This window comes from Pieris napi, chromosome 20 (assembly GCF_905475465.1).
Source record: "Pieris napi chromosome 20, ilPieNapi1.2, whole genome shotgun sequence".
NCBI classification, from domain to species: domain Eukaryota; kingdom Metazoa; phylum Arthropoda; class Insecta; order Lepidoptera; family Pieridae; genus Pieris; species Pieris napi.
In genome coordinates this window covers 7,608,282-7,631,395 of record NC_062253.1, presented here as the reverse complement: position 1 = coordinate 7,631,395, position 23,114 = coordinate 7,608,282, and the positions used below count along the sequence as shown (strand labels likewise).

At 34.4% G+C, this 23,114-nt stretch overlaps 1 long non-coding RNA gene across 1 annotated transcript; it reads right to left on the bottom strand.

Moving 5' to 3' along the window:
* Nucleotides 1-899: 899 nt before the first annotated feature.
* LOC125059917 lies at nucleotides 900-18,634 on the bottom strand. Its single transcript, XR_007118747.1, has 3 exons — nucleotides 18,485-18,634; nucleotides 7,626-7,631; nucleotides 900-916 (listed from the first exon to the last, which is right to left on the bottom strand). It is a non-coding gene; the product is annotated as an uncharacterized LOC125059917 (long non-coding RNA).
* Nucleotides 18,635-23,114: the final 4,480 nt, after the last annotated feature.

The window sequence follows — 23,114 nt, the reverse complement described above, 5'->3', positions numbered from 1 at the left end:
ATATAAAGATAATACGTACCTAGTTCGGTACCTATTTAGATTTCATTAAAGTATCGTAACATACTTTCCATTTCCATTTATTCTGTTATCTCATGACCTACGTCTCGTTCTCTAGTCAATAAAATGTTAGATAATCTAGAAACATATAAATGTTCAGATTTGAAAAGGCAACCCCAAGCAAAACTCTAATTGTGTACGAATTGGGACTTCGTGTCATATTCGATTGTACGTTCATAATCCTGTAATGCTGGGCTTTGTAGCCATATGTCGTCTTTGCACTCGCCGACGTAGATTAATTCACAATAGTATTTCTGTGTTGACGTGTTAGATTTCACGGGGACAATGCGTTTCGATATAAACGATGTGAAATTGTAAAAATATCGTTATAATAGCTATTGTGAGATTGATTTGCATCTGCCGTTTTGTTATGCACGATTTTTTCTTACGGATTAATGTTTGAACTAAAAGTTGTATGGTCAATAAGACATTCGCAGTATTTCTTCACGGTACCGGAAATATAATCATAGCTTATTCTATATAAACTATACGTTACTTGCTCTGATAACTGCTCCAGGAAAACAATAAGCATAAAAATAGTATATAAAAATAATAAGCTTTCATCTACACTACTGGAAAGCATGAGATTCCTACAAAATTATCAAAATCAAAATACGTTTATTTAATTTAGAAGCGTCTTAGGGCATGCTTATGAATGTCAAAAACGTTTACAAAATTCGCGAAAGAGCAAGACTACGCCATCCGTTCGCAAAACTACCCGGAGGTCTTGTTCTGAGAAGAACGGGCAAGAAACTCAGCAAGTTTTACCCTCCCTCTACATTACAATTATTCAAAGGAAAAAGTCATAAACCACAACGTCATTAAAGTTACATAAGTAAAAAAAATATAAAAATCTGTTCTGTGATTTACCACATTCACCATTACACACAAATCAAATTATAATAATATAATTACAACTATTGCCAAGCGTTCTTATCTTCCAGGTAGTCATTGACTTTGTAGTAACCTTTACATTAAGGAAACACTTGAACTCAAAACGATTAATTTATTTTAATTATCCTTAAAATGCGTCGAATAAATTAAGCTCAGGGTCTATCTTTACTTCACACACCCTTTACCCTTTCCTATAATTTTGTCCTTTCGAGTCCTAAGGAGCCCTTGAACCCAATAAATTATGTCTATCTAAGGATGATATATAGGGATCAAATGATGAGATTTTACGTAAATCACACCAATAATTTGCTCGTGGTGGCAGGTAGAGAGATTTCTATAGGAAGAAAATTAAGTATATTTTAGACTCGGTCAATTCTTGATTCTGCTTGGGTGACTTTTGAATATGGATAAATTAATTAATGAGTCATTGATTTTCTGATGGTCTTTTTTTATAGAACATGGAAAACGGGCAGGAGGCTCACCTGATGTTAATTGTATCCGCCCATGGACACTCTCAATTCCAAGAAGTCCACCTAGTGGGAGGCCGTCCAACGCTTCGCCGGCTGGTCTTTGGCCTCTTTCCAGGACTTTTTTGCCCCATTGCCCATCCACTTTTCGGGCAATAACTCATTGCCATTTAAGCTTATACGCTCTTTTTGCTATGTCAGTGACTTTAGTTCTTCTACGGATCTCTTCATTTCTTTGATCCCGAAACATCGATCATAGTAACTTCCATAGCTCGTTGTGCGACGCAGAGCTGGTGTACCAGGCTTGAAGTAACAGACCAAGTCTCAGAACCGTAAGTCATCACTATGGTAGGACGCAATGAAGTCCCCGTCCGAGTCTGTTTGAACGTGATAATCTCAGAGCTACCGAACGGATCTTTGTACGGTTTTCACAAATAGATAGTGCGATGTGTGTGCAAGGTTTATGTGTATAATTTATTATAGTGTAATGCATGTTGACTGAAACATAAAGATTAATGTTGAACACATCATTGCCAACAACCAAGTTCACGCGAGTGAAGCGTAAATAAACGCTATTTAAATGTGAATATTTGTTAGAAATATGTATTAGGAAGAGTCTTAATACTGAAGGAATGTTAAGTGACGAACATTTATAAAAACGAGTCGTTTTAAAATTTGAAAGCATAACATTTTATTATACTAATTGTTAAACATATTTAATATTTCAAAACCACTTACTACTTCCGAATATCGAGAAGTGTATGCGGGAAATTGCTAAATATGTAGGTAGTTGTATTAAGTGGGTTAGTTGAAACGCGATATTAGTCCGCAGTTCATTTCGAATGCTTTATATTTAGCACATTTAATCAAAGTATTGAATTAAGCGCTTTAAACAAAACAATTGGTGCTGCAATTATCATTCATCATCGTTCTGTTTACGATCAGCGTGTATCATCAATTAGTAATAATAATAAAAATGAAAAATGTATATTTTTTTTGTTTTAAAATTAAAATAAATTTAAAAAGTTTAGTCCCTTTGGCAGTGCACCTTTAATGCTGGCAGCAATCCTGGCTGTATTGCGATACTTATTCGTTTTTTGGTTAGCTTTAGGTATAATAACAACTTTTTAGGAATAACATGAATATTAACAAAGTAATATTCTTGTTATTCCTTTTGATATTTTTTTATTATTTAAATTCTATGTTTATGTCAAGTACGCTATGTACGCAAATATAATATGTACGCTTTTAAAATACCGGAGTTATATTAGTGCTAAGTTCGACTCGGCTTTCCCACTATATGTTCCTTCACCATACGATGATCGCACTATACAAAATCAATTGGTTAAATAGCACACTTTACCTCTAAAACTGTACATAGAAAAAATAACCTGCAAATCCGCATTGTTTTTTTTACACACTTTATATTAGCTTCACCTGTATGTGCGCTCTGTGCCATATTTTTCGTCTATCGAGCAACCCACGCATTTTCACAATAATACCAGTATTTTTTGTTCATTACCATTTTCAGCCTAAATTAGGAATTATTTTTCACTTTTTAGTTTAATGTGCTTTAAAAGCGTGTTTTTTAGTTTTTTTTAACTATTATTTATTAATTATTGGATATTATTTAGCACAAACACCTTAGATATACTAAACCTAACATAGGTCGTACATTTTTGGTGTTGGCCTAGTGGTTTCAGCGTGCGTCTCTCATCCCTGAGGTCGAAGTTTCCAAACCCGGTTATGCTGTATTATAAAAAACAAATGAACACGAAATAGAAGCCAAAACCCAAAGGTTGTAGCGCCACTGGTATTTGTGTCAAGAATTTAAAGTAAACTCATTTAAACAAAAGCACGCAACGCAATTTTCGATTGCTGAATGTATGAAAAAAACGTATTTAATAAAGAGTTTTCAAATTAGAGGAGTGGATATGAGTGACGGCGCACTATGTCTTTTATATTGCTTGTGATATGTCAGCTATATTCGTGCAAAACCCATATTTGGCTGGTATCCTCCACTTGGCACTCGTTCTTTGCGTTTCATCATTTATTATAGTAGTCTCATGATGGATTCCAGAGTATCCAGTCGTTAAGCATGTGTGTGTATACCACAAATAACAGTGTGTAGGAAAACAACATCTTAGACCCAAAATTACAAAAAAAAATCATGAAAAAATGAAAGAAGAATATAAAAAATGCCACGGTTTACAATAATTTAAAGATCTAAAATGTCCGCCAAAGGTATTTTATTAAAGAACCTTTGAAGAAAGAGCCTTTGGGAGCTTAGAAAATGAGCATATGAATTAAAAGGAAGCTTTTCTTGTGTGCTTCCTGTACTAACATATGGATTTCAAACTTGGGCGTCCACGAAAGCGCAGCATACAGGTGTGTCAAAGATCGATGGGACGATGTTTTATAGGGAAGAAAAGAATAGATACAATAAATAATTATTCATTAAGAAGAGTAACAGGTTACAGATGTTGCAATAAAAAAAAAGAAATGAACTTAAGTGGAAATAGATGGGGCAAATGACAAGAGGAGCAGAAAAGTAGAGCAAGAAAGGAAACTGGTGTCCAAGGTACAATTACAGGAAAAGAGGAAGTCAATTTATAAGGCGAATAAACCGGATGAGGAAACAGCAGTTGAGAGTGGCACAGTGCAGAAAGGATTGGCTGGATTTGGAGGAAGACTGCCAAAAAAGGGTACACATACCTATCTAAAAAGAATGAGATGATAAATATATAAATGTGTTTCAGTGTAAAAGTATCCGAAGTAAAAGCCATTTATTATTATCTATTTTTTTTAAGACCAAGTGGATAAAACTAATAATAGGCTATAAGTGCGAACGCGGTTCAAATCCATCTCATCCGACCCTCTCTTTGCATACGTATTACGCATACTCATTCCCAGATCTCAGGATGTTTTATAAGTATCTAAGTGGGGTTACACACTGTCTATATAACTATTATTTTAAAACTGATCACATTCATCAGCGTAACAATTTGTTTGGCTAATCAGGTGGCGGCGTGGGTCAATTTTTTTACGGTGTTATTTTGAAATCCATATAATTATAAATTTTTCTATGGGACTCTGAATTCCCTGGAAGATCTAATCGTTTGATCGATTAAAAATATTGTAAACCTTCCTTGGGTTTTCTGAAGTTAGTTAAAATTAAATAATATGGGAGCAGTGTTGGCCTAGTGGTTTTAAGGAGCGACTCTCATCCCTGGAGTAGGTTCGATCCCCGGCTGTGCATTAACAGACATTTAAGGTACGGTGAAGGAAAACATCGCGAAGCACGCATTAGACCCAAAAGGTCAACGGTGTGTGTCAGGCATAAAAGTTTGATAACCTACTTACCTATATGAACTCGAAACAGATCCAAAAATCTGAGTCCCAACCCTAAAAGGTTGTATATCTTAATATATATAAATTACGTGTCACGTTGTTTGTCCGCTATGGACTCCTAAACTACCGAACCGATATCAATCAAATTTGCACACCGTGTGCAGTTTGATCTAACTTAAAAGATAGGATAGCTTACATCTCAATTTATACCTGCAATATTATTTTATTGCAAAATATCTGTTTATTATTTGATACAATTCTAACAGATGGCGCTGTGTTAAAAGTACCAACCTTTCACATAAGTTCTCCTACCGTTTCCCTTGAATAGTTTACTACTATGTAATATAACAAAAACCTTAGCCACAGCAACGCTTGGTCGGTCTGCTAGTATATGTATATATAAATAAATAATAAATAAAATATCTAATACATAAATATTATAGTGGCGTGTAACGCACAGCTCCCGTACCCTGTAACTGTCAATATTGACATTTGAAGAAGTTATAGAGTAATGGTCTAGTTTTATAATTCAGTTTTAATAAAACAATACAGGGTAAGATTAGTCAACTTACATAATACCCCATTTAGGGACAAATACGTCCAGTTTACTCGAATAATTCCCAAATATACTTTATCTACGCGGCACAGCGTAGCAAGACATTACTTTTTATGATTAAGTGGACAATCATGAGCGGGAACGATATATCTTTGCTCAAAATAGGACAGAAATAAAATATTACGACTTTAGTGGCATAGCCGAAATAGTTCAAAATAGTTTTATAACATTTTAAGAGTTAAACGGTTATGTGCAGTTAAGCTTTACTTGAATTATTCATAGTAAGATTTATTTATGAGTTTTTGTTATGAACATCTTGGATACTTATTCTAATTTGAGATTATCCTACGGAAGTAATGTCAAAAGTGAAAATTAAACACCTGTTTTTTTTAATATGAATAATATGTTTATAATAAAAATATATAAACTTCTATGTAATGCATACCTTTGAACAGACATTATGTTCTTTTTTATGTAACAAGAGGGTATGGAATTTAACATCCATTAATAAATTAGTTTAAAAGGGTAAAGTCCTCTCCCTTATATTGCCTTGAAAACATAAATTACTTGTCTTGACGATATTAACATTTATAATAATTGTAGGCTATATGAAAATAGGTTTTAAGGAATCACCAAAACAGCAAGAGATTCACTTTTCACTCTCTCTCTAAAATATCGTACTATAATTACTAATTAACGACTGATTTAGTTGTAATTAAACTAAATGGCTTAAGTATTCATTTAAAGACTCTGAATACAGATTGTATACCTCTGTTTCAGGTGGTGTAAAAAATTAAATGAGATCGATTGATACTTCTATAACATAATAGATCTACGTCTGAAGCTCGAGGAGTTTTTTACAAAGACGACTGACTTAACAGAATATTAACTGTGAAAAATTATATTTTTCCTCCGAATGCCTCGAAACTTGCGGAATTTTAATGACCATAATGAAGAGGGATGTTGGAACAATTTTTCACGAGTATTACGTGATAATGACGCAATATTTTATTTCTAAACATTTTCTTTAATATTTTTTGTCTCTTAAAGAAGGCATGATAAACAATTATTTAGTTTTGTCACCATAGATCATACATAAGGTGGTCAGCCTACTGTGTCAGACATTTTAAATCTTAGACAGCATTATTATGTTATTCACTTAAAAGGCATGTAGCATGGGACAGACACATTACTTTCATTACAATCGAAAAAAAAGCCACTTCTATCCCTAGTATCCACGCGATCGGGAATATCTGTGTCCGAGAAGCTAAACTACGCTTAACTGACTATTATTAAGGCCCTATCCCAGCACGAATTGCTGTGTCAGTGTCTCGGGGTGGACTGCGAGGCGCAGTGGAGAGCTGGAGCACTGAGGCACGCCGGCCCGTAATAACAATTAGTTATATAAAACATTAAATTAATGTTATTTTATCAGTTTATGCTGAAATGGATTACTTGGCTTGCGATAAAATATATCGTGTAAATTTCAAAATCATTTTCGTCATAAAATGAATTCAAAGTGCCAAAAATTGGCTATGTTTGGATTTTTTTTCTATCGAGCGAAGTTATTTAAATCTTTCAAAATGGATACATAAACTACTCAACTCCTCCATATATTTTTTCCATTCGACCGAAATGATGACGGAAAATGGAAAGAAACAACGTACATTTTTGGAGTTTGCCGACCGGGTAGGTCCTTAAGTAGAAAGAGAACTGTTTTACAATTATTTCTTGAGGCAATTCTATCACACATTATTGATATATTTAGGTACATGGGAGATCAGCTTTAATAATCTATATATATAAAAATGAATTGCTGTTGGTTTGTCTAGCTATAACTCGAGAATGGCTGGACCGATTTGAATTATGTATATAATATTTGTCGAAGTTCAGGGAAGGTTTCAACGGTAGAGCACATAAATAAAAAGTAAAGAAAAATACTAAAAACGACAATTGAACTTTCCAATAAAATCTGTTTTTAGCTTGAAAATATTTGATATCTTTTTTTGAAATAAAATGTGTTTGTTATACATTCATAGATGTCTTCAGAAATGTGTGTTTCATAGCTGTAGTATGAGGTCCGATCTCTTTGTACTGTTTTAAAAATTGTGTATTAAGCTTTGGCAAAAACATATGTAGGTGATACGAAGTTTACCTGGTCATCTAGTTGCGGTATATAAATCGCCTGGTACACAGCAGGCGCACATTATTAGGGTCGAGAATCGCTCGTTTAAACACTAAACAATCGGATACTCCCGCTTCATTTATACTTTATTTAATACATAGAACTAATTAAATACGTTGACCTACATAAAAATACTGAACGCATATGAGAATAAAGAACACACGATGCGTTGAATAAAGCCTTTATATTTTTAAAATAATGCAGTTTTAATGAAAATGAACAATGCAAAGAAGCTTTCTCATCTCTCGTGCCTCATTCGAATTGTTAAAGCCTTATATAGTGCTGAATATATTTTAAGCATTTTATTAACGTAATCTATATTTGGGGTATGTTTTAGAAACAAGAGAGCGAGAACTATGACTGAAATCCTATACATTTTTTATGTACGACACATTTCTTTCTTTTCTTTCACTAGTTATTTGTTTAGTTAGGAGACTAAATTACGTTAGCGAAGTTTTTTACGCGTACACAAAAGGGAACTTAAAATAGGCTACAGTACACCTATAACTAATAATTGTGTACGTGCATCTGTAGCACCGTAGCTTCTAAACATGTGATGTTTTAAAGCCGGGTCCACATTTGTAGCATGTTGACGTATCACGATCAGTCGTATCGTATCTAGTATTTGTATCATAAATATGGACGCTCATTTTGTCCATGTCGTATTTTTAAGGCGTATCTTGTAAAAAACGCGTCCATACTTATCAAATGCTGTATCATGTCAGTGTATCGGCTTTAACTTTACAAATATAGACGCTTCACTTTTCTTCCGATGTATCTTTTCCTGATGCGCGTGTCTTTTAGTGCACCTTTCCCTTCTCGTAAGGTTCAGTCATGTCTTCGTTCTCAAACGGTTTAGCCATGTCAGCAATTGTTCACAGTTTGGCGGTGACTAGCGCCTGTTATATTATCATTAATAGTATTTCACGGCGCTGGAAGTGTTTAGAAACCGAAACAAACATGGTGGAATACCATTGATGCGAGATTTAAAATTTCATCTTACCAGCGGAAAATACAAAAATTTCACTCGCATATCACCCATTGATGTTGTGTATTCCCTTTGATGATCGCGAAAAAACCGACACAGGATGGTTCGGGGTGTATCAAGTATCGTATCGCGATACAGTATCGTGATACAGTATCAAAATACGTCCATACCACCGATCGTGATACGCGTATCGGATACGAGGTGTATCAAGATACGCGCTTAGTGCGGATCGGGCCGTATCCGATACGGCATGTATCATAAACGGGTATCATTTTGCGTCGAAACTAACGATCATGATACGCGCCGAAGCCACGCAACGGAGATACGATACACCGAAATGCTACAAATGTGGACCCGGCTTTAGCTGTTCAATCGAGATAGTTCTTGTTGATGGATCTGTTAATGCGTCCTTTGTTAGCTGAAACAAAAATCTTAAATGTATAATGCAATTTTGAATAGCTATTTAAAAGGTCCCTTAAAATTATTAAATTTATATTATTTATGATATAGTTGAAATACTGACACATCTTTAGTCAAATTTTACGTTTAGCAATTGCTTTATCGTCTGAATTAACGTAAACTTTCGTATGTTATGTTTTCGAAAACATTTTTTATGTAAATGATGATAGATTTAAATAAATAATATATATATATATATATAAATAATCTAAGATTTGCCTTTTTAAATGTTTGTTCGTTTGTTTCGCCTGTTGATGTCCACTGGGGAATTAGGCCTCACCCCCAAATGTCCAGTACGACCGGCTCCCCGCGATCTGCATCCAACACGCTTTTCCTACACCCTCACCAGTTTTTTTGAAGTTATACTTCTTTTCGCGCGTTAGGGAAAAATTATGAGAGTAAATTTTTACGTTGCGCGCGCACACCGTCACAAAAAGCCGACACCCTGTAGTTTTTTTCTACAAACGTAGAGTAAAAAAATTTTCTTGTTACGCCAAAGAAGTATAACTTCTAACGCGTGTACATAAGTAGACAGACGTTTTTTATTTTTACTTTGAAATGTTGGGCCAATCCAAATAAGTTTTTTTATTTCAGTGTGCCTCGTAGTCGTAATTTATATTAATTAAACAATAAATAAAATATGCTCGAACTGCCAAACATAATAATATTTTTAATATTTAAAATAGACAAATGCGGTAGGTCTGCCATAAAAACGTCTCTGGCTGGGAAGTGAGGAAAGATGCGGGTGCGTAGCCACAGCAAATTAGTGGTTTGTGTTTTGTCGCCTTTATGACAGTTGAAATATGCAGTCAAAAAATAAATAATATTTTCAGCCTAAATTAGGAATTATTTTTCCCTTTTTAGTTTGATGTGCTTTAAAAGCGTGTTTTTTAGTTTTTTGAAACGATTATTTATTTTTTTATTTTTTAGTTAAATTTTTTATTTTTTTGACGTGATAACGTCTTTAAAATCGTTTTAGTCGGGTGACATGTTCAGAAACTTGTGTCACACCAAAACCTCACGAGCGCGATCGCAGGTATAACGAGAGAGAGACGGACCGATCTCCCGTCTCATCTCGAGCGCTGCCAGTCATTCCGTGAAACTTGTCACGCGGAATCCTCACGAGCGGAGGCTGGCATAGCGTTCGAGTGAGTGGACCGATCTTCCGTCTCTCTCACTCTAGCGGCATACAAACGAATGGAGATTTGTTATCTTCATTAATTCCTTACTTCCTAAAAACTTATATCACCAATAAGACGTTATCACGTAAACATCTCGATCGTAAACCTACTTTACAAACAACCAATATTTTTTTCATTTTTTTTTCGGATTATTGCATTGTCATCGATCTTTGACAGGTGCGCACAAAAGTGGGTCAAAATCGAGTCCGAAGGAGTCGGTTACATACATACATACACTACACAGGTGAAGCTAATATAAAGCGTGTAATATAAACCATGCAGTTCGCACGGGTGGTACTGAATTTAAACGATACATATCGGAGCGATAGCCTTTACCGGACTTTTCGGAATTAAAAATTACGGTAATTCTTTCAACAATCTTTAATACTGAGAGTATTAAAAATGAGTAAACTTCAATATAATCTTGATATAATGATTTCGACAAACTTTTATCTGAGACACTAAAAGAACCATCTATCTATCATTTGGTGCTGCTGAATCTTTTTTTTATAGTATAGGGGAGCAAACGAGCCTATGGTGCGCCCAAAAAGGGCCTATCCATTTTAGGGGGAAGCGTTGCCGGCCTTTGAGGAAGGAGTAAATATTTCGTAGAAGAGTATGTCGTAGCGATTTTATTTGTATTGTGACGACACTTTTTAAAAGATTTAATTCATCTGTATGCGCAGTATGGATTTTTTTGAATTATTTTAGTAGTAACTTCTTAATAAGACCGTCAATGGATCTGCAAGCGTCCTGGTATTGTGTCCATGGGCAGCTAAGATGAACATTCCGCCCATTGGGCCCCTTTTTCTATAAAAGTGTAAATTCCATGTCGTCAAATGTCGAAATGACTTTGGCTGGTTTGTAACTATAATAGTAAAAAAGTAAAATAACGATTTTTCATTCAAATAAATGTATGTTACAACATATAAGTACAAATACAAGTTATAATAATTCATCCAGTAAGAATTGTAGTTGTAACCATAAAAATAAATCAGTGGCGCTACAACCTCTTTAGGTCTTGGCCTTAGATTTCTGAATCTGTTTCATGATCATTTTTAAATCTAATAGGCAAGTAGGTGATCAGCCTCCAATGCCTGACACACGCCGTCGACTTTTTTGGGTCTAAGACAATATGTCAGTTTCTAAATGCATTCCGCAATCTGTACGTCATTTGATCTATAATTGTTTAGTCAAGCCACATTTCATATACCTAATTGAAATATGGGGTACAGCATGCAAAAACAAAATTTCTACAATACAAACACTACAAAATAAATTAATAAAAGCACTATTCAGATACAATTTTTTAACACCTACTAATAAAATCTACCAAGAAACTAAAATTATGACGATTAAACAACTATATGTTTATAGCACCTGTATCCTTATTAAAAAAATTTTAAATAACTCTCTTCATAGTAACTTATCATTTAATAAAATCAAATACACCACTACACGCAATACTCGTCGAGCGAGTTTGCTTATCTTGCCAAAGCCGCGCACAAATTATTTAAAGAGATCTATTAGGTATGAGGGTGTGCAATTGTTTAATCGGTTGCCGTCTAAGCTTCGTAACATTAGCGTGATTGATCAGTTCAAAAGGGCATTAAAGACACACATCAGAATGGGCCCATTAGACTAGAAGAAGAATTGGGCTAGCTGATGGCGACGTGTATCTCGTTTGTATATACTTATGTTATGAATCCTCACTATTCGACTATTTATATTATACAAATACTTCTCCTTATTGTCATAGATTGGTTTGTTGGCATCAGCCATTTAATATCGACATTGAGAGTCTATTGTTTAAAGGCTTCTGCTTAGTTAGACCGCTCAATCGAACTGAGGGCCACACCAACCAGTTCCTGCATTTAAGCAACCAGCATTTGTAATTCCAGTTTCGTGACATTTCGTGTACTCGTTCCACGACCGAACCCGAATCGACCACCGAGTCGAACGGCAGTCATAGGAACGAGTGTCAAAGATTACTTTAATATTTATAGTCATTGATTTAATATTTAAAATTATGATAAATAACGTTTAATAATAATAATGACTATGGAGTCATTATTATTATCGACCATTGAATAGTCATTTCGAAATTAACCATTCCTATTAACGGTTTTACACTAATTTGACTTGACGTTATTCATTTAATATAATGACAATGGCATTAATTAAAAATAAACGTGATTTGAATAATAAATTTGTAAAATAATAATAAGTAATCACAAATTCATTACACTTAATATTAAATTTCTCATGTAAATAAAAAAATAATTTTTGTAATGAGAAATAAAGTTCTTTAAACATTAACACGTTCACTGCGTAACAGGCCGATATCAGCCTGCCGCGGTATTTCCGCTGGTGCGGACGAAGAAATCTATGTCCCTCTCGCTGGTGCGTAACGATTATCTCAGCTGTTTGTAAAAATTCGACAGGGACAAATATATATTTCATCTTGCGGTCAAAATTGTAGGTTTTCCCCATCAAAACATAACGGCAGGCTTTTATCGACCTACCACGCACTGACGCTGCTTTGCATCCGCTGAGTGCGGCAGTGGGCCTATTTCAGCCCGCCCACCCAACAGGCAGCTGGCGACCCGATACCGCACAGAGCGCGCGCCCGGCCAATTAGTGTTGTGTTATCTAACTGATCTAACGTAGCGTTCGATAAAATCAACGATGGCAAGCAATATAAGAAAAATACAAATTTTGGAAAATAGAGTAATTCTCCTTGCAGTTATTGACAGTGATAGTGACAGCAGTGAAGAAATATTTTCCACTGAGAAAATTAAAAAGTATTTCTGTTTCCAAGACAGGCATACATAAGTAAAAAAATACATTTTCAGTTCTTTTACGACAATTCTGTTTTATTTTCGATATCCCCTTATTTCTCTGTCCCATCACTACTAAAGTTATAATCAAGTGCGGTTCAGGTCGACATCGGCCTGCCGCTTTTCCTGCTTTATTGCTCATTTCCTGTTTGGCAGATCCCGGGGCGAATCAAACCTAAGGAAGTTGGGTTCAAGGTCATTCTAACAATATAAAAAAATATATTATACATTATGTTTCCACAAAGTTATAGCAATTTAATCTATCCTAGTGCTGTTGGGTCTAGAAAGACCTGCCACGCACCGGCAGAAATATCATTGGGGGCGCATTTTGGCCCGCCGCCGCACCTGATTAAGAATTATGATTTTACTTGCCGCAGTGAACGTGTTAAACATTTCCTCACGATGTTTTCCTTCACCGTTTGAGCAAATGTTAAATGCGCACATTGAAAGAAAGTCCATTGGTGCACAGCCGGGGATCGAACCTACGACCTCAGGTATGAGAGTCGCACGCTGTTGTAACGTTAGTAACGTTACAGTACGTACAAGTTGTAACTATTACAGCATTTAAAAATTAATACCTTAAACAATAACATCTATAAAACTTTCCACTTTCTAAATATCAAATAAGAATTAGAAAAATTACCGTTTCCTTCCTCAACAAATGCGGTGAAGAACTCTGTGGGCATAGGTTGTCGTCAGGCGATCAGTCTTTCAACACAACATTGCCAGACCCACGCAACTAAATGTGTCTGCACTGATGTTTCTGTTTCCTCTATTTGCTACTTGACAGCTCGTTTTACACACTGTTTTCATTTAAACGATTGATTTAAGTTGGTGTACCGATTTTCTGGAAAATATATGCAATTTGTTAAGGATGGTACTGAAGCAGTTATAATACGTTTCTTAACTTATACTATTATAAAAATGCATTAGAATGTGTAAGATTTAAGTAAAAATACTTGCTCTTCTATAACAAACGTAATAGTTTATTTCATAACAATTTATTTGTTTGTTTTTTCAGTTTTTTCAACTGTTTACAACAGGCGTGAATGCATGACCGAGTGTGTGGGTGCATGTGAACGAATGAGTGAGTGTGTGGGTAAAAAACACATTTTTATTTATTTTTAAAACTGTTTTATTGTGTGCGCGACTCTATCACTGTATGGATTTAACATTTTCGCGCTATCTCGACTATAAATTACAATATTAACCAAAGATAAACATTTATTTTTCCAGATAAATTATTCAGTAGCCGCTAATTAAGTTCAGGAAAATACCCTGAGGCGTCTACATTTTAAATGCAAAAACAATGTTTTAACGCTTATGCTAACGTTACAGAAATCAGAATGTTGTGACGCCACTGGTTTTTTCGTACGTATTGACATTCTACAATTGATTATAGCAGTGACATATCACGTAGCAAAGCGCTATAAAGTTGATATCATGAAAGAGGGGTCTGATATCAGACCCAACTGCGACAAATCGACAGATTATGGTAATTTAACTGTTATTGAGATAGCCTATAAGATACTCGAAGCCTTAGGAATAATTGAATAATTTTATATGTAATCAGTAGAAAGTGTGTACTTTTGAGACATTTCACCAAATCGTGGTCAAGTACAAAGTAAAGTTATTTTAAGATTTTGTGTCTGTCAAGCTTCAGTACTAAAATTCAAACTCAAAATTCTTAATTTGTTTAGCTATTATACATATAGTTCAGATTGAGACCTCCCTAGTAAGTCAAAGATCTGAGACAGGGAAGCTTCGCTCTTTAATAATAAAAAAAACAATGTTTTAACAAAAATCACTAACATAATTGGTTTTAAAAATGGTAGTGAAAAAAAGAAAAACATAATAATAAATATATGATGATTACTGTGTTTTCGTCAATGACCAACAAACCTAAGTGAATGTGTTTATGAAAAAGATGGATGAAGCAAAAATTTATGATAGAGAATTAAGTATTGATTCTGTTTTGTTATAGTTGAGTGTACCCAGCCAATGGTTTAAAATCGTTTTAAATTTGCTGTATATAAGATTATGCAAGCTAAAAGTTTTATTTAAACTATTGTAGAGATAGGCTAAGTAGGCGAAGAGCTTACAGCGATATTAAAGAATTTAATAATTAATGACAGAGAAATTGATTTATTTCATATTAAAAGTTATTAATAATACGATAGAACTACTCAATAATACCTACACTGATAATTGTATAATTATATATACAGATGAATAAAATATATACCTAGACCTTATAACGATTAATATAACATGCAGCTCTTGTGAACTCAGCCTACTCAACAGCCAACTCAACTTGTACTCTACAAACAAATAGGTGTACTTCGATAAAAACCTTATTAATCACATGTATCGCTTTCGTGAGCGGTGTCTTACCAAGTTGGGATATCACCGCGGATTCCGAGAAGAACCGGATTCTTGCTAGGAACTCAGTCTCTCCATTATATGAACCCGACCCGTAAGTATCGTCGGTATCGTCGGACTTAAGAGTCGTGTGGTATGTCACTCGCCTTTTAAAACTGAGTACCGCAATGTCACTAAGGGGTTATAAGATTACTTGTATAAAAGTACTAGTTTATTCAAATGTTACTTTATAGTGTTCAATTGATTTATTCTTGCTACAGAGTACAATGTGATAAGTTAACGTATATAAGTATTTTAGTAATATAATGAACACTTTAAAAGTCGTCAAGGAAATACTTCTTAATTCATATTTGCTTTGAACTGGCGAATCAAAGTCAAAATTAATTTGCTGTAGATACTCAAATCAAGTACGTTAAAGAAACTTTAAGATGGGGCAATGAATTCTCCGGTTTGTCACTTTTTTAACGTTAGTTAAATAGTACCCTCCTATTAATTGCTGTATGTAATAATTTTAAACCATTGTTTACCGACACATAAATTGTTATATAACGACGTTTCATATCCACTTCCGCAATGACACACTTCCGTTTTCACACTAGTGTAATTGTCGTGGGATTTATTACATCCCCTATTCATGATATTACTTTTAAACAAAGAAGTTCTTTAGCTAGATTTTTGTTAAGTTAGTATTAGAAGCTTATGAGTTGGTTCGGTTCAAATTTATTTTTTTGATTGATAGTCGGTTATTAGTGGCAAGTATGTTTTTATATACAGTAGAACCAGCTTAATCACGGTTAATAAATTTTACAATTCTACAATACGAACCTGCAACTTGAGACATGTATTCATACATTTCTTAACGCTTAATTCGTCATTCCATTGAAACCTAATACGCCAACAATTATATTATCAGAGATTTCTATTGATGATTCTATTGTAAAAATAATTGAAGATCTTATTGAGAATGTGAAGACACACATGCATACAAAAAGAAGCCCTTAGTGAAAATGAAGAAGTAGAAGATGAGTTAACTTCGATTTTGTCAAACGCCCAGGCATTATCTATAAATGATTTATAAATGTAGCTTCTTTGAATCATAGCGAATCATAGTAAAAATTAAATATTAAAAATTTTATTGCTAATCTATCAAAATCTTTCTGTGTAACCAACCAAATTCAGTGACTATTTTAAATAACGTAATTTTAATAACACTATGTATTTAATGTAAGCTATAAATGAATATTTTAAATATTGACACAAGCAGTGGTGGCCTAGAGGATTCAGCGTAGCCAGAGGGTCGTAGCTTCCATCCCCAGCTGTGCATCTATTATTATCAGTCTATGTATCTAGCTCTAGCACTTGCTCGGACGGTGAGACCACATATCGTGAAGAAACCGATATGTCTCAAATTAAATCTACATGTGTCAGACAGAAAAGCCTTCTCTATGAATTAAAAATGATTTTAGCGTCCGGAATATATTTTTCTAAACGACTTAATCGTCAAGTATATCCGTACAGTTTGTTACCCGTTCATAAAACTATACAAGAAACAGGAATAGTATTAAACTTTAATCAACTAGACCAAACATTAAACTAGTATTAAATTACTGAACAATAAATAACGTATTTATAGTTACACAAAAGCTGTTTATGATCGGTTTATTTACGGCTGTACAATTCAGAGGCAACATGATTAATTACTGGGTTACAATCCAATATTGTTTATGGATTTTACTATCACAGCACACAAATATGGCTACCTTATAAAAAATACACGTCCAATTTTATACGTTCGTATTCGTTTTTAAATGGCGAATTTCAACTATAGAGGTTTTAATCATTAAAAAAAATAATTGGGGGCCTCATAGCCTAGCGGTCTTATTAAGTGGCAGCTAGGTGAGGGGTACCGGGTTCGATTCCCGGTTCGAGGGCAAGTTTTAATTTAATTTAAATTTGTTCTCGGCCTTTGGGAGGGTTGTGCGGTACCGGGCGAGTGCCTAAACCGTACATGGAGGACACGGTCGAAGTTCTAAGGCAAGCACGAATTATAAAAAAATATTAAACCGTCATTTGTTTTGTTGAAGAATCGAGTCTCAGTAGTCTCATCTGAAGTCAAAAATTTCTATATTTTGCTAAAACAAGGACTTTGGCGTACCTACAGGAGTCAAACATAGTTACGCCTCGATTCTGATCCTATCATCCTAAAGTCTTGGTGCAAAATATAAAGTAGTACTAAAAATTTATTTAAAAAAATCATTATTCTTTTATACTAGTTAAAACGTTTAGTCAACGGTTTAAACAGACACTAAATACTCCATGCTTTAAAAATCCAAAGCTAAATGGATTATTGACAGCAATTAAACGTCAAACGGTTGTTATGACGTGTCAATACTTCACACCAATTATACGCTGTTAAAGTCAATTACAAATTCTATAGGGTGGGAATTCTGTTTATTTAAAAGCTTGTCGATTGTTCAACGGTACCTACCGCTATATCTATAAGAATTATTATCTATGGATATTTTGTATAGATTTAAGTTGGCATTATTTGGGGGCCTCATAACCTAGCGGTCTTATTAAGTGGCAGCTAGGTGAGGGGTACCGGGTTCGATTCCCGGTTCGAGGGCAAACTTTAATTTAATTTAAATTTGTTCTCGGCCTTTGGGAGGGTTGTGCGGTACCGGGCGAGTGCCTAAAACCGTACATGGAGGACACGGTCGAATTTCTAAAGACAAGCACGAATTATAAAAAAAATCCTATACTTGACGCTGGCTAATGCACAAATCGTGCCAGAGCCATTAAAAAAAATGTCATTATTATGTTAATTCATCATTACTACGTGTTAAAGTTTTATACACAATAGTACCGATTTTGAAGCAATATTTTTTTAGTTTTTACCAGTATTAGGGTAAGAAAAGCTAGCTTTATATCAATAAGTTTGAATCTGTGATAACTAAATATGATAGCTGAGGTTGTCATTAAGGAATATATGTTTTCATGGAAGAAAGAAGTCCTTAATACGATGAAATGGTTTGCCTTAGCTCAGTTAAACGCGCTACATGTGAATTGTAAAGGCTGATCGCTGAGGCAATCCAACTTCTTGATACAACAGGAACAAGACGACTAACGGCCAAAACCAATATGCAATCTCAATCCAATTTTAGCTGTCATAGACTGACAATTCAATCCATTTCTAAAGAAAAGCATGCCAATATTCAATACATGGACTGAGATACCAATCTAATTATTCAACCAATCGTTCAGAGGGCGGATAAGAGATTGAAGATTGCCCTCTGTATGAAAATGAATGTTTACTCATGCCACCAACCTATCTGTCCATTTTGACAGTGCTTCGATTGGCCAAATCAATCTCGGATTGCTATCGGTGAAACTCGTATGATTTGGGTTTGGGATTGCGACCTAACTTAATATTCATTGGGAAAATTTATTCATCTTCGTCATCTTCCAGTTCTAGTGATAGTGATTTGGAAGTTTAAATGCAATTATCCGATTGGGATAGTAATTCTGAAGCTGGAAGAAGACAACGTACTTCTGTGCGAAGACATAAGAAGACAAGAATTTATTATATCCAGGGCCTGAATGACGCCGAATTCACATTTAACAAAAGAAGCTTTGGAGACACTTTTACACAAAGTGATGTCTATCATATATGACTTCTTGCAGGTTTCATCTTTTCATCAACTTTTGTAAAAAAAAAACCTACTAAATCCACTTCAAAACCTCAAGACTCCAGCAGAACATCTTTATAACGAATCTCAAATACGAAGCAGAAATGTGGTGGAAAGGACATAATATGGTGTTTGGAAAAAATCGGTTCTCCAAAATCGGTTTGTCAAAAAAGGTTTTGCTTCAAGTATCTCGTGTACAAGCCGTGATAGTGGCATGTGCACTGTTGCACAATATTGCTATTGATATGCGAGATGAACATTTTGAACTACTGCAACAAGTAGATGAACAAGCTGATGATATTGATCAAAGCGCAATTGACAACGTGGGAAATGCAAGTGTGCGAAGTAATCTTATAAGTAATTATATTGCTTTATTACTATAATATTTTATAAATTACAACATTTTTGAGATAAATTAAATAAAAATTCAATGCTTTTATTTAAATAAAAATACAAATTTTTAATACAATACATCCTCGCTCCAGGCACAAAATCTATTATTTTTCTAATTTATTTAACAATATATTTTTTTCTATGGCCCATAATTATCTTTTATGCTCTCTTTCTTCCTCTTCAAATGCCCATTGCTTTCTCTTATTTAGAAGCTCTTCCTTTCAATTGACTTTCATTTCCTTCGACGGACAACAATATCATGTCTTTGACTTTTTCCTCGATAGAGATCGGGGTAAGAGGAGTAGCAGCACTAGGGCCACCTCCTGTACGATATGTTTCAGCATGTATCAAGGCAGACTTTTTTCTTGTAGCCCTCTTTAAGCTTTAGCACTGCGAAAGTTTACCCCACTTGTGCTATTAAACAGCGCCTCCAGCGTCTTCCAGCACTGCTCTTTCTCCTGCCAGGTGACTGAGTCACTCTTTTTATTTTCTAATATATTTTTATGGTCAGCAACAAGCGAAGTTAGAAGGTCAACTTCTTCCCGGCTGAAATTGACGCTTCTTTCACGTTTTTGCGTAGACATTTTTTTAAGTTAAAGAACCAACCTCGAATCACAAAAACAAGATACACAAACTACTCAGAGAAAATTTATATGTGTAATAATATGTATTAAAATACTCAATAACCTAACAAACAAAAATACCATATGAAAATGACAGCCCGTTTCGTTACAAGTAATATTAAATGACCAACAAAAAGGTTAAGGTTCTATGTTTTTCTATAGAATTTTGTAACTTTATTTGTTCGTAACAAAAAAACAAACAAAACGTTGCATAGCTATTTGCTACTTTATCCATACATTGTGAAACAGACCCTATTAGTCTTACTTATTTTATTTCGTTCCAAAAACAGCAAACTTTTGGTATGCTTGAACATGTTGTGTTTGGTTGGTATGTGAACTGTATATTGCATTGAACGAAACGCGGTCGAGAGGCAAGGATCACGCAAAAGATTGCTGTCAATCTTTTGTCAAATAAACAATCGGATAGCAGAAATGTTTATTGGCATGCAGATTGGAGATCGGTCTTTAGATATGAATCAGTCCAAGATTGGTTATAATCATAGATTGAGGATACATTATTAATTTTGGCCGTATAAAGAACTAAATCTTTTGAGTTAATAAACCTAGTGTATTGAATATAAGTGCAAGTGCGGTATCTCGGACACACGAACATAGTGTCAAAACATTATAGAACACTAACGGCCAAAATTAATAATGTATCATCAATCTATGATTATAACCAATCTTGGACTGATTCATATCTAAAGACCGATCTCCAATCTGCATGCCAATAAACATTTCTGCTATCCGATTGTTTATTTGACAAAAGATTGACAGCAATCTTTTGCGTGATCCTTGCCTCTCGACCGCGTTTCGTTCAATGCAATATGTTGTGTTCAAGCATACCAAAAGTTTGCTGTTTTTGGAACGAAATAAAATAAGTAAGACTTAGGGTCTGTTTCACAATGTATGGATAAAGTAGCAAATAGCTATGCAACGTTTTGTTTGTTTTTTTGTTACGAACAAATAAAGTTACAAAATTCTATAGAAAAACATAGAACCTTAACCTTTTTGTTGGTCATTTAATATTACTTGTAATGAAACGGGCTGTCATTGTCATATGGTATTTTTGTTTGTTAGGTTATTGAGTATTTTAGTACATATTATTACAAATATAAATTTTCTCTGAGTCGTTTGTGTATGTTGTTTTTGTGATTCGAGGTTGGTTCTTTAACTTAAAAAAATGTCTACGCAAAAACGTGAAAGAAGCGTCAATTTCAGCCGGGAAGAAGTTGACCTCCTAACTTCGCTTGTTGCTGACCATAAAAATATATTAGAAAATAAAAAGAGTGACTCAGTCACCTGGCAGGAGAAAGAGCGGTGCTGGAAGACGCTGGAGGCGCTGTTTAATAGCACAAGTGGGGTAAACTTTCGCAGTGCTAAAGCTTAAAGAGGGCTACAAGAAAAAAGTCTGCCTTGATACATGCTGAAACATATCGTACAGGAGGTGGCCCTAGTGCTGCTACTCCTCTTACCCCCTATCGAGGAAAAAGTCAAAGACATGATATTGTTGTCTGTCGAAGGAAATGAAAGTCAATTGAAAGGAAGAGCTTCTAAATAAGAGAAAGCAATGGGCATTTGAAGAGGAAGAAAGAGAGCATAAAAGAGAATTATGGGCCATAGAAAAAAATATATTGTTGAGGATGTATTGTATTAAAAATTTGTATTTTTATTTAAATAAAAGCATTGAATTTTTATTTAATTTATCTCAAAAATGTTGTAATTTATAAAATATTATAGTAATAAAGCAAAATAATCACTTATAAGATTACTTCGCACACTTGCATTTCCCACGTTGTCAATTGCGCTTTGATCAATATCATCAGCTTGTTCATCTACTTGTTGCAGTAGTTCAAAATGTTCATCTCGCATATCAATAGCAATATTGTGCAACACTGCACATGCCACTATCACGGCTTGTACACGAGATACTTGAAGCAAAACCTTTTTTGACAAACCGATTTTGGGGAACCGATTTTTTCCAAACACCATATTATGTCCTTTCCACCACATTTCTGCTTCGTATTTGAGATTCGTTATAAAGATGTTCTGCTGGAGTCTTGAGGTTTTGAAGTGGAGTTAGTAGGTAGTAATCTATAGTAACAAATATTTTTGGTTGTAGCTAATATTTTTTTTTTTTTTACAAAAGTTGATGAAAAGATGAAACCTGCAAGAAGTCATATATAGACATCACTTTGTGTAAAAGTGTCTCCAAAGCTTCTTTTGTTAACCTAAATCTAAATGTGAATTCGGCGTCATTCAGGCTCTGCATATAATAAATTCTTGTCTTCTTATGTCTTCGCACAGAAGTACGTTGTCTTCTTCCAGCTTCAGAATTACTATCCCAATCGGATAATTGCATTTAAACTTCCAAATCACTATCACTAGAACTGGAAGATGACGAAGATGAATAAATTTTCCCAATGAATATTAAGTTAGGTCGCAATCCCAAACCAAAATCATACGAGTTTCACCGATAGCAATCCGAGTTTGATTTGGCCAATCGAAGCAACTGGCAAAATGGACAGATAGGTTGTTGGCATGAGTAAACATTCATTTTCATACAGAGGGCAATCTTCAATCTCTTATCCGCCCTCTGAACGATTGGTTGAATAATTAGATTGGTATCTCAGTCCATGTATTGAATATTGGCATGCTTTTCTTTAGAAATGGATTGAATTGTCAGTCTATGACAGCTAAAATTGGATTGATATTGTATATTGGTTTTGGCCGTAAGTCTGTTAATGAACACTACCTTAGTTTAAGCTATTCACTAGCATTGTGAAATTATTTACGTGAAACTTAAGTCAACATAATATTGCTTATTAATATAATTATTGTATAGGTTAAATAGTAATTCATGTAAAGTCGTACTCTCTTTTGCGTGCTTTATTCTAGGAATAAATTATTATTATCAATGTAAGCATATTTGTACCATTGGGCTGAACCTTCAACATTGAAGCTTCATTTCTGATTCAAAAATAAGTCTGTAATTTAAAATAAATTTAATCATGTGAAAATACTACATCAGTTATCTGATTAAGTTATC